Here is an 11,305-nt window from a genome sequence, read left to right on the forward strand (position 1 = left end):
GCGCCTGTGTGTATCAGTGTGTGCGTATATTAGTGTGCGTGCGTGCTCTGATCAGTGCTGGTATCAGTGTTTGCGTGAATGAATACGTGCGTGCATTAGTGTGTGCCTGCTCCGTGTGTGCGTGTTCAGTGCTTACATGCCGCAGCGTGTGCGTGCATCGGTGTGTGCGTGCATCAGTTTGTGCGTGCATCAATGTGTACTTGCTAAGTGTGTTCGTAGTCAAATTGTGCGTGTTCAGTGTGTACGTGTTCAGTGTGTGTGTGTGTGTGTGTGTGTGTGTGTGTGTGTGTGTGTGTGTGTGTGTATCAGTATGTGCGTGAACCTGTGTGTGTGTGCATCATTGTGTGCATGTATCTGTGCTCGTATCTGAGTGTGGTTGTATCAGTGCCTGTGTGTATCAGTGCCTGTGTGTATCAGTGCCTGTGTGTATCAATGCCTGTGTGTATCAGTGCCTGTGTGTATCAGTACCTGTGTGTATCAGTACCTGTGTGTCTCAGTGCCTGTGTGTATCAGTGTGTGCGTATATTAGTGTGCGTGCGTGCTCTGATCAGTGCTTGTATCAGTGTTTGCGTGCAAGAATACGTGCGTGCATTACTGTTGCCTGCTCCGTGTGCGCGTGTTTAGTGCGTACATGCCACAGCGTGTGCGTGCATCAGTGTGTGCGTGCATCAGTGTGTGCGTGCATCAGTGTGTACTTGCTGTGTACGTAGTCAAATTGTGTGTGTTCAGTGTGTACTTAGTCAAATTGTGCGTGTTCAGTGTGTGAGTGTTCAGTGTGCACGTGTTTAGTGTGTACTTGTTCATTGTGTACTTGTTCAGTTTGTACGTGTTCAGTGTGTACGTGTTCAGTGTGTACGTGTTCAGTGTGTGCGTGTGTGTGTGTGTGTGTGTGTGTGTGTGTGTGTGTGTGTGTGTGTGTGTGTGTGTGTGTGTGTGTGTGTGTGTGTGTGTGTGTGTGTGTGTGTGTGTGTGTGTGTCGGTATGTGCGTGAACCTGTGTGTGTGCATCATTGTGTGCGTGTATCTATTCTCGTATCAGTGCCTGTGTGCATCAGTGCCTGAGTGTATCAGTGCCTGTGTGTATCAGTGCCTGTGTGTATCAGTGCCTGTGTGTATCAGTGCCTGTGTGTATCAGTGCCAGTGTTTATCTGTGTGTGCGTATATTAGTGTGCGTGCGTGTTCTGATCAGTGCTTGTATCAGTGTTTGCGTGAATGAACACATGCGTGCATTAGTGTGTGCTTGCTCCATGTGCGCGTGTACAGTGCGTACATGCCGCAGCGCGTGCGTGCATCAGTGTGTACGTAGTCAAATTGTATGTGTTCAGTGTGTACTTAATCAAATTGTGCGTGTTCAGTGTGTACGTGTTGTGTGTACGTGTTCAGTGTGTGCATGTTTATTGTGTGCGTGTTTATTGTGTGCGTGTTTATTGTGTGCGTGTTTATTGTGTACGTGTTCAGTGTGTGCGTGTTCAGTGTGTGCGTGTTCAGTGTGGGGATGTTCAGTATGTGCGTGTTTATTGTGCGCGTGTTTATCCTGTGCGTGTTCAGTGCGTGCGTGTTCAGTGTGTGCTTGTTTAATGTGTGCGTTCTCAGTGGGTGCGTACTTACTGTATGCGTAGTGTGTGTGCGTATTTATTGTGTGCGAATACCAGTGTGTAACTCAAACTGTACGCATGTTTTTAAGAGTGAACGTATGAAAAAAGTTAATGGTGATGATGGTGATGATGATGATGATGATGATGACGGCTACGATGGTGGCTGTGGTGGTGGTGATGGTGTGGTAATTTTGATGATGATGATAATTTTTTCTAGTTCGTTTTAATCCGGAAACGTTTATGTTATCAAGGAGGATTCTGTACTCTACTCCTTTCACCTTAACTTGGCCAAAATTTTCGTCCATTTGCAGCTTTTCACGTGTCTCAGTTGCGTCTTTGAAACAGCACTTTTTCGTGACTAGCATAATATTCTATTGTTACAACTCAGCATTCGAGATAAACAGATTGCTATTTAGGCCAAGTTAGAGTAAAATGAGTATAGTGAAGGGGATGGGATGGAGGGATGGAGTAGAGAGGTATACGAGAGAGGCGGGTGTACGTTCGGGGAGGGCAGCGAAATGGCAGTGTATAAGGTGACATGGAGGCGATTTGTTTGTGGCCACCCCTTACGGGTTTAAGGCGTCTGGCTATAGATAACTAGACAATTAGGGCTATAGATATAGGTGACGATACACTCGTATTAAAATTACATCCATTTCCCTTATTTTCTACAATTTCTTTGGCCTACAACGCTTCCTGGCTGACCGTAAGATATCCCCGTGTCCTAATTTAGTAACCTTAATGGCAAAAACAGCAAAACCCAACACTTGCAGCAAGAGGAGAAGACTACACACCATCGCTACCCCCTAACCAGCAAAACGACGTCTATAGCTCTCATCTGTTGAATCTATTTGACCTATGACACTTCCTGGTTGGCAGTAAGATACCTCTGTGTCCTATCTGAATCATGTTAGTGGCAAAAACAGCGAAATTTAACCCAAGAACAGTAAAATTTAACACTTACATCAGGAGCCGGAGCCGACACAGCCTCACCCTCTTATCGTCCGAGTACCACTGACTGACCAATGGAATGCCATGCTTGTCCAGCCCAGAAACTCGTGTAGAACTTTACCCAACTACTCTTACAACACCTAGAGGGCACGGAGGCCCTGTCATCTTCAGGGTAACTCCAGTATTTTATTCTAGCTAATACGAGAGGCAATTATGCACCTGTGAGCTATTTATAAGTGTCTGAGAGCGTTCATGCTGAAATATTAACCCTCCAATGATCGTGACACCTCTAGTACTTTTTTTTATTAGACTCCAGACGATTTTATTCAGCTGGGAATGGGTCTTAGGAGCCTGAGTGAATAAAAGAAAACCGTCGTAAAGGAAGCATCAAGGACCGTAGCATATAAAGTCAGAAATTATTCTTAGATGTTTACCATATTCTGTTCACTTTCACTTTGCCTAATATTGCCATCTCCTTACCTTTGCTGAGCTGTAACGATACATTAACACTAGAATATAGAGCAAAACTCTTTTTTCCCTAAATGGACCTAAAATTCCCATCTCTCCATCTTGAATGCTGAATTTTACCAATAGATTAACACCAAAATATGATGCTAGTCACGAAGAAGTGCTATGTAAAGGATGTAGACATACCATTGTCATTTCCTGACACTGGGCTACGTGAAATGAGTAAAATGACCTACACAAGGATGGAAATCTGGCCCATGTTAGAGGAAGAACGATATGGTCACGAAATGGTGTTATGGAATGGATATAGAACTTCACTTTAACTTGGCCTGAAATTGCCATCTCTCCATCTTGAATGCTGAGCTGTTACAAGAGCCTGACATTAGAATATGATGCTAGTCACGAAAAAGTGATGTTGAGGATATGTAGAGCCGTGTTATCGTCCTCTTCAGCTTCTAATCAGCTTTGGGAAAGAAGCAGCAAAATGAAGATCTCAGCCATGTTAAGTCTGATAAGCTGTACATACAGCTTAATTTAACGATCTGATAAAAATTACAGCTATAAACTCATTCTACAACTCCCTAGCACCTCTTCCATAGCTATTTATTTTGCATATTACACCTTACTCTATTACTGGACTGTAAAAATGATTCAAACTTTGCCATACTCGGCATAAAAGAACGCACAAAACGATATTAACTAGCTTTATCCAAAAATATATCGTTAAGGAAGCCTTTGTGTGCGTGTGTGTGTGTGTGTGTGTGTGTGTGTGTGTGTGTGTGTGTGTGTGTGTGTGTGTGTGTGTGTGTGTGTGTGTGTGTGTGTGTGGAGGGGGGGAGGCCACTGCGTTACCATGGCAACCTCCCCACACCACCACAGTTACAAACACACATTTCCCCACCACCAGCATCCGTTAGAGAGTATTGAGTGTGTGTGTGGGGGGGTGGGGGGGGAATTTGGGTCGATGTGTGTGTGGGGGGGTGGGGAGATGGCGGGTGTATGGTTTCGTGTGGTTGCAGTGTGTGTGTGTGTGTGTGTGTGTGTGTGTGTGTGTGTGTGTGTGTGTGTGTGTGTGTGTGTGTGTGTCACCTAGCCCAGTCTAACTATATATAACCTCACATAATCTCACGTAACCTCCCCATACCTAACCTAAATTATCGCAACCCAACCTGACCACCAAACCTAATCAAACACAGCATAACTCTATTTAAAGCTACCTAATCTCACCCAGTCTCATTTAACCTGACCATACCTAACATAAAACGACCCAGCCAACCCTAAAATGACCTAATCCAACCGAATCTAATCCAGTCTAACCTAGCCTAGTACAACCCAACCAAAACATATCTAAACCGACCTATTCTAACCCAGTCTAACCTAATCTGTCTATACCTAATCCACCTGAACACAACCCAACCAAAAATGACCCAGTGCAACCAAACCCTGCCTAAAGTGACCTAACCTAGGTTGATATTAACAATTCATTCTTTAAGACATCCATGCCCGTGAAAGTCAAACTCAAAGTTTCGCCTGTTCTGTTCATTAGTTGGTTTGTGAGTGTGTGTGTGCGCGCGCGCGCGTGTGGGGGGGGGGATGTGTTGTGTGTGTGGGAGGAGATGGGGGGTGTATGGTTTGGTGTGGTTGCAGTGTGTGTGTGTGTGTGTGTGTGTGTGTGTGTGTGTGTGTGTGTGTGTGTGTGTGTGTGTGTGTGTGTGTGCGGGGCCAGTGTGTTACCATGGCAACCTCCCCACACCACCACAGTTACATACACACATTCCCAACTTCCGTTAGAGAGTATTGTATGTGTGTGTGTGTATGTATGTGTGTGTGTGTGTGTGTGTGTGTGTGTGTGTGTGTGTTAGCTCAGTATTCGACAAAGGACCTTGGTTATACATAAGAAGACATGCTATTAAAGCTGCCGCACAAATATAATGTGCTATGAAGTCAACTTCACTCAAAAGAATGCCACGCTTCTTCTCCCCTTTCCTGTCTCCTTGCCCTGCATCTGTCTGTCTTCTGTATGTGTGTCTTTCTGCCTGTCTCGCTATTGTAAACCACAAACAACTCTCAACTTTCCACATCGTCCTAGAATATCCTAATATCTTGCATTATACTTCTTTTTTCAGGGTAACTTGACCTAGATTTTCGTCCTTTTGCCGCTTACTTCACATGGGTCATTGGCAGAAATGGACAGCGCTACGGCTCCCCTTCAATAGAACTTTTTTGTGACTTACATGTTCTAGTATTAATCTATTGCTACAACTCAGTATTCAAGTTCGAGAGATGGAAATTTTAGGCCTAGTTAGAGTAAAATGGGTACAGAATTAATAAAGTCAAACAGCATACCTTTCGTGGGTGCAGTGGGAACAAGGCTACGGATCGCAGGCAGGAGGACAATGGCAGGAAAATCCAGCAAAATCTGACCACCAGCTTATGAACTGACGCCAAAAACATTCGCGCCTCATAATCGGTTCAAACACCCGTCCACTTTATCAATAAACACCTGTGGTTCTGAAGTGTAGTAATAGAAAATAAAATGATCGTGTAGACGTGATGTACTGATGCACTCTTTCCACGGAGTCTGCCTCTGACCTACCGGTACTGTTTATTGCTTGTTCATTACAGTGCTTCGAAATTGATGGACCTCTCACTCGGACATGACGGCTGACTGAACCTTTATCCCTGTCTTGTAGTCCTGACCTCTTACTGAATGCTATAATAAAACGAATTACTTCATCCTAACCTAATTCAAAGTCTAATGACAGAGATGATCTGCTCGCTTGACTTCCCCGCGCACCTTTTGTGACGCCACAGACTAAGTCGGAGTGGGCTTTCTGTTCAGAGAAAAACAGTAAAATAGATGGGTAACTGCGAAAAATTAGTCAGTGTCAACTGACCCTTCCTGCTCGGCTTCCAACGACAACGTTCCCAAGATTGTAAGGGCTTGTACGGAACGACAAATTCAAAATCTAAATAAAGAAGAAAATCTGGTGACTTTTTTCCATAATTTTGCTAAGAAATAGGAGGGCAGAGAAAGGCAGACAGACTGGCAGACAGGCAGGCAGGCAGGCAGACAGATAGACTCATGTATAAACCGGGCCAAATACAGTACATAACTTCCTCTCGCTTTCGAGGTCAGTTGTACTCGCATTCCATTTAGCAAGAGATTTTCTCGCCTTTCAAAGTACCCATTTTGTTTGCATCCATATTCGTACCAGATCATGTTAATCAACAATGATGTGCGTATTTGGGGATAAATAAAGCTTTAGTGTCATTTTGTATATGAGAGAAAAAGGCAGTGAAAATATCGATAGTATCCCCCAACAAACTGACACCGCAACCTTCTCCCGTTCGTCTCTGCCTGGATTTTTCCTTTAACCATTCTTTTCCTCAAATGGAGAATTGTGGCAGACTCCTGTATTCCATAACTAGCATGTTATTCGTTCTACGTACAGATTATCACACGAAAATCTTGTTCGTCATTGGCCACGAGATTTTAGGTAAAGAGATTTTCAAGTGATGTAGGGGCTGGGAACCCCCTGTATCTTGACTGCTTTTGGGCTGGGAGTTTACTGTTAGTCAGGGATGGATCCAGGGGAGGGGGGAGGGGGGGATTCATACCCCCCCACCGGACATGCATCATTGAATAGAGAGGCAATTTCAACATTGAAATATCAGTATGTCGCGTCAAGTCTTTGGTTGAATCAGCGAATCAGACCCCCCCCCCACCGAAAATTCCTGGATCCACCCCTGCTGTTACTAGTAGTAGTAACAGTAGTAGTAGTAGTAGTAGTAGTAGCAGCAGTGGCTTGAGAGATCAGCATTCCAGATTTCATTAACGAATATTATGGAACCTTCAGGCTAGAAATGTCCAGTAAAGTTACGACACCTGAGCAATGTCTGGCTTAATCAATTCCTTTTAATGCAATAGACGACATTTTTAGCCTTATTTCAGCTCTTGAAGTCTATGCACTTCAAAGCTTTCTCATTTTCCAACCAGATTTTCATATAGTAGTATGTCTTAAGGGTACTACTGAGCCTCCATGACTAACACAGATAGTGGAGTACCAACATATCCAGTACTACAATGTTAGGGAGGCCATGTGGGGTGCTTTTGGTCATGCCTGAGTTCACGGTTTTCCTTTGGTTTGTCCTTAAATTCTGGTGTCCTTGATTAACCCATTATGTACTCAGAGCATTTTCACAGAATGCTTATCTAATTAGACTTGTTATTTACGGCTAATATTTAAGCCTGTTAATATTAAAAGAGGGTAATTGTACATGATTGCGGTTATTTATTTGATGACATGCTCAGGTTAGGAGAGAAACTCAGACATAATTGTATTTCACGTTTATTCGTATCAACATCTACACTTCGTGGCTTTGGAAAGACAATGTTAGGTCGTTTCGATGACTGATGAGTAGAGAGGGACTGGCGGGGATGTGTAGTGGTGTGGGGTGGGATATGGTGACACACTGCAGTAAAGAAATGCCACATAGCTCTCTGTTGGCTGCTCCTGTTACTGACCGCTCGTCATCCCTGCGAATGGATTAATATCTTAGTTAACCTTCACTGCCACAGATCTTTAGTATGTTAATCAAAATCGTCTTGAGGTATTAAGAATTATATTAAAAATATGATCGAGGATTCATTGGGTTAATAATCGTCCTCCTGGGCCATAGATTTTAAGCCTGGTAGATGGCGCCTCCAGTTGCATAGCACTGAAAACACAAAAGTGCAAATATCTCGAAAACGGTGCATTTTAGAGCAAAATGAGCGACGGGGACGGTCGCCTATTCAATCTACCCTATTTTTTACTGCTCTATCCCGTGAGCTAGGTCTCATCACCATACCTTCACAGGGAAATGGGTAAAAATGGGTCATTTTTTTAAATGTGGCATTTTAGAGGAAACCAAATGAGATATTTAGCCCAAAGTGAGACAGGTAATAGATGTGGGTTATATCTGAAAATGCTATCCAAGATTTTCCTTGTAAACACTGGGGTTCGATAGATACAATACGGAGAAAAAAAAAAGAAAAGGTGAGAAATAAAGTCTACTGGTGATTCACACCCCTTACCAGACGTTTCTTCCATCTAACCTCGTTTCTTGATGGATTTTAACTCGAAAAACGAAATAGGATATTTTGTGATTAAGGCACACCCCTTGTAGGTAAATAGGTAAATAGGTCTGTTTGGTGAAGAGGCATTTTAAAGGAAAAGAAAGGAGATATTTGTCCCAGAGTGAAACCTCCAATAAATCTGGGTCTGATTTGCTACGTATAACCTGGAATGGTATGGGCAGAATAGGGCTGACAAACAACTCTTATACCTAAAGGGGTATGCCTCTATCACAAGATTCCTATATCGGTTTTCTAGTCAAAATCCATGAAGAAACATGGTCAGATGGAAGAAACTGTCTGAAGACTGGAGTGAAACTCCCGTAGATTTATTTATTTATTTATTTATTTATTTATTTTTTTTTTCTCCCTATTATACCTATCGAACCCCAGTATTTACAGGAAAAATCTTGGATACCATTTTCAAATAAAACCCACATCTATTACCCGTTTCATTTTGGGCAAAATACCTCGTTTGGTTTTCTCTAAAATGCCACATTTAAAAAAGTGACCCATTTTTACCCATTTCCCTTTGAAGTTATGGTGATGAGACCTAGCTCACGGGATAGAGCAGTAAAAAATGGTTTTTGACTGATAATACAGCAGTCGCCGTTGCTCAGTTTTGCTCTAAAATGCACCGTTTTCGAGATATTTACACTTTTGTGTTTTCAATGCCAGGCTCGTCCTCCTGGGCCACAGATTTTAAGCCTGGTAGATGGCGCCTCCAGTATCTTACTTGCACTACAGCAGCAACCACTGCCTCCCACACTGCCAACCCAGTCTTCCTCCTGTCCCAACCTCTTTCCCTACCAGTGTCATCCTCCTGCTTTACCATTGCCAACCTCTTTCTGTGCCAGTGTCAGTGCCAACCCCTTCCTGTGCCAGTACCAGTGCCAACCTCTTCCTGTGCCAGTGTCAGTGCCAACCTCTTTCTGTACCAGTACCAGTGCCAACCTCTTCCTGTGCCAGTGCCAGTGCCAATCTCTTTCTGTGCCAGTACCAGTGCCAACCTCTTCCTGTGCCAGTGCCAGTGCTAACCTCTTTGTGCCAGTGCCAGTGCCAACCTCTTCCTGTGCCAGTGCCTGTGCCAACCTCTTCCTGTGCTAGTGCCAGTGCCAACCTCTTCCTGTGCCAGTACCAGTGCCAACCTCTTCCTGTGCCAGTGCCAGTGCCAATCTCTTTCTGTGCCAGTACCAGTGCCAACCTCTTCCTGTGCCAGTGCCAGTGCTAACCTCTTTGTGCCAGTGCCAGTGCCAACCTCTTCCTGTGCCAGTGCCTGTGCCAACCTCTTCCTGTGCTAGTGCCAGTGCCAACCTCTTCCTGTGCCAGTGCCAGTGCCAACTTCTTCCTGTGCCAGTGCCAGTGCCAACCTCTTCCCTCTCCAATGTCAACTCCATGCTCCTCCATTGCAGTGTGTGTGTGTGTGTGTGTGTGTGTGTGTGTGTGTGTGTGTGTGTGTGTGTGTGTGTGTGTGTGTAGTAACGAAAAATGGATGTAGTTTGCAAGCTGTTGTTTGTCAATTCTATTCTTCCTATCCCACCCCCAGGTTGCACGTAGTAAATGACACCCCGATCTATTGGACGTTTCACCCTGGGGCATAAATCTTAACCCTGCTGGAGTGGTGGGCTCGGGTGCTGCGTGACGTCACTAGACATTTGGGTAGGGCAGGGTGGAGTACTGTAGGGTAGGGTAGGGTTGGGTAGGGAAGGGTAGGGTAGTGTAGGACAGGGTAGGGTAGGGTAGGGTAGGGAAGGGTAGGGTTGGGTAGGGTAGGGAAGGGTAGGGTAGGGTAGGGTACGGTTGGGTTGGGTAGTGTAGGGTAGGGTATTGTAGGACAGGGTAGGGTAGGGTAGTGTAGGGTAGGGTAGGGTAGGGGTAGTCAGTAAAAATAGATTAGTTTTGGTCTGGTAGATTTAAGTAAGTATACAGATAGATAAATAGATAGACGTGAATATTTTAATTATGAACTCTGATACACACATATCTATTGACGTCACTCTCTCTCTCTCTCTCTCTCTCTCTCTCTCTCTCTCTCTCTCTCTCTCTCTCTCTCTCTCTCTCTCTCAAGACGCCTTAATCCAGTAAGGGGTGGCCACAAAAAAAGCACCTACACGTCGCCCTGTCCCCGATCATTTCACCGTCCTCCCCCCAAAGTAAACCCTCCTCTCTCATATGCCTCTCTACTCCATCCCTTCATCTCATCCTTGGTCTACCCCGTCCTTTCCCCTCCTTCACCTCACCCATATCACTCTCCTAGTTAATGTCAGTCATTTGGTAAGTTTCAATGGTGTGTGTGTGTGTGTGTGTGTGTGTGTGTGTGTGTGTGTGTGTGTGTGTGTGTGTGTCTGAGGTGGGGGGTGGGAGTTTATGGTTTGATGTGCTTGCAATGTGTGTGTGTGTCTGTCTGCGTATGTATGTGTGAATGTGTCTGTGAGTCTGAGTGTCTGTGTAAGTGTGTGTGTGTGTGTGTGTGTGTGTGTGTGTGTGTGTGTGTGTGTGTGTGTGTGTGTGTGTGTGTGTGTGTGTGTGTGTGTGTGTGTGTGTGTGTGTGTGTGTGTGTGTGCCTGGGTATGTGGGTAGGTGTGTGTGTGGGTAGGTGGATGTGTTATGTGTGGGGGAGTGAAGTGATGGGGAGTGTATGGTTTGGGAGTGGTTGCAGTGTTTGTGTGTGTGTGTGTGTGTGTGTGTGTGTGTGTGTGTGCGCGCGGGGCCAGTGTGCTACCACGGCAACCTCCCCACACCGCCAAATTTACGTACATTTCCCCCTAAAAAACTTCAGTTAGAGAGTATTGTGTCTTTGTATGCGTGTGTGTGTGTGTGTGTGTGTGTGTGTGTGTGTGTGTGTGTGTGTGTGTGTGTGTGTGTGTGTGTGTGTGTGTGTGTGTGTCTGTGTGTTGTGGGGGCACAGTGAATAGGTGAGAAAGTGAATGAACATGTGATTTTCTGAGACTGGTGGACAAGATTAAAGTGAAGAGTAAAGAGAGAGAAAGAGAGAGAGAGAGAGAGAGAGAGAGAGATGGATGGACAGATAGACAAACAAATAGATAAGCATACATAGCGACGCCTGTGTTGAGGTAATTGATCACAGCCTATCCTAAACTGACCCATTTCAACCTAACCTCTCCTAATCTAACCTAACCATATCTAAACCGATTAAAGCAGACCTAATCTCA

The sequence above is a fragment of the Coenobita brevimanus genome, chromosome 13, assembly GCF_032717465.1.
Source record: "Coenobita brevimanus isolate Jiangsu-jjx chromosome 13, ASM3271746v2, whole genome shotgun sequence".
Classification (NCBI taxonomy): Eukaryota; Metazoa; Arthropoda; class Malacostraca; order Decapoda; family Coenobitidae; genus Coenobita; species Coenobita brevimanus.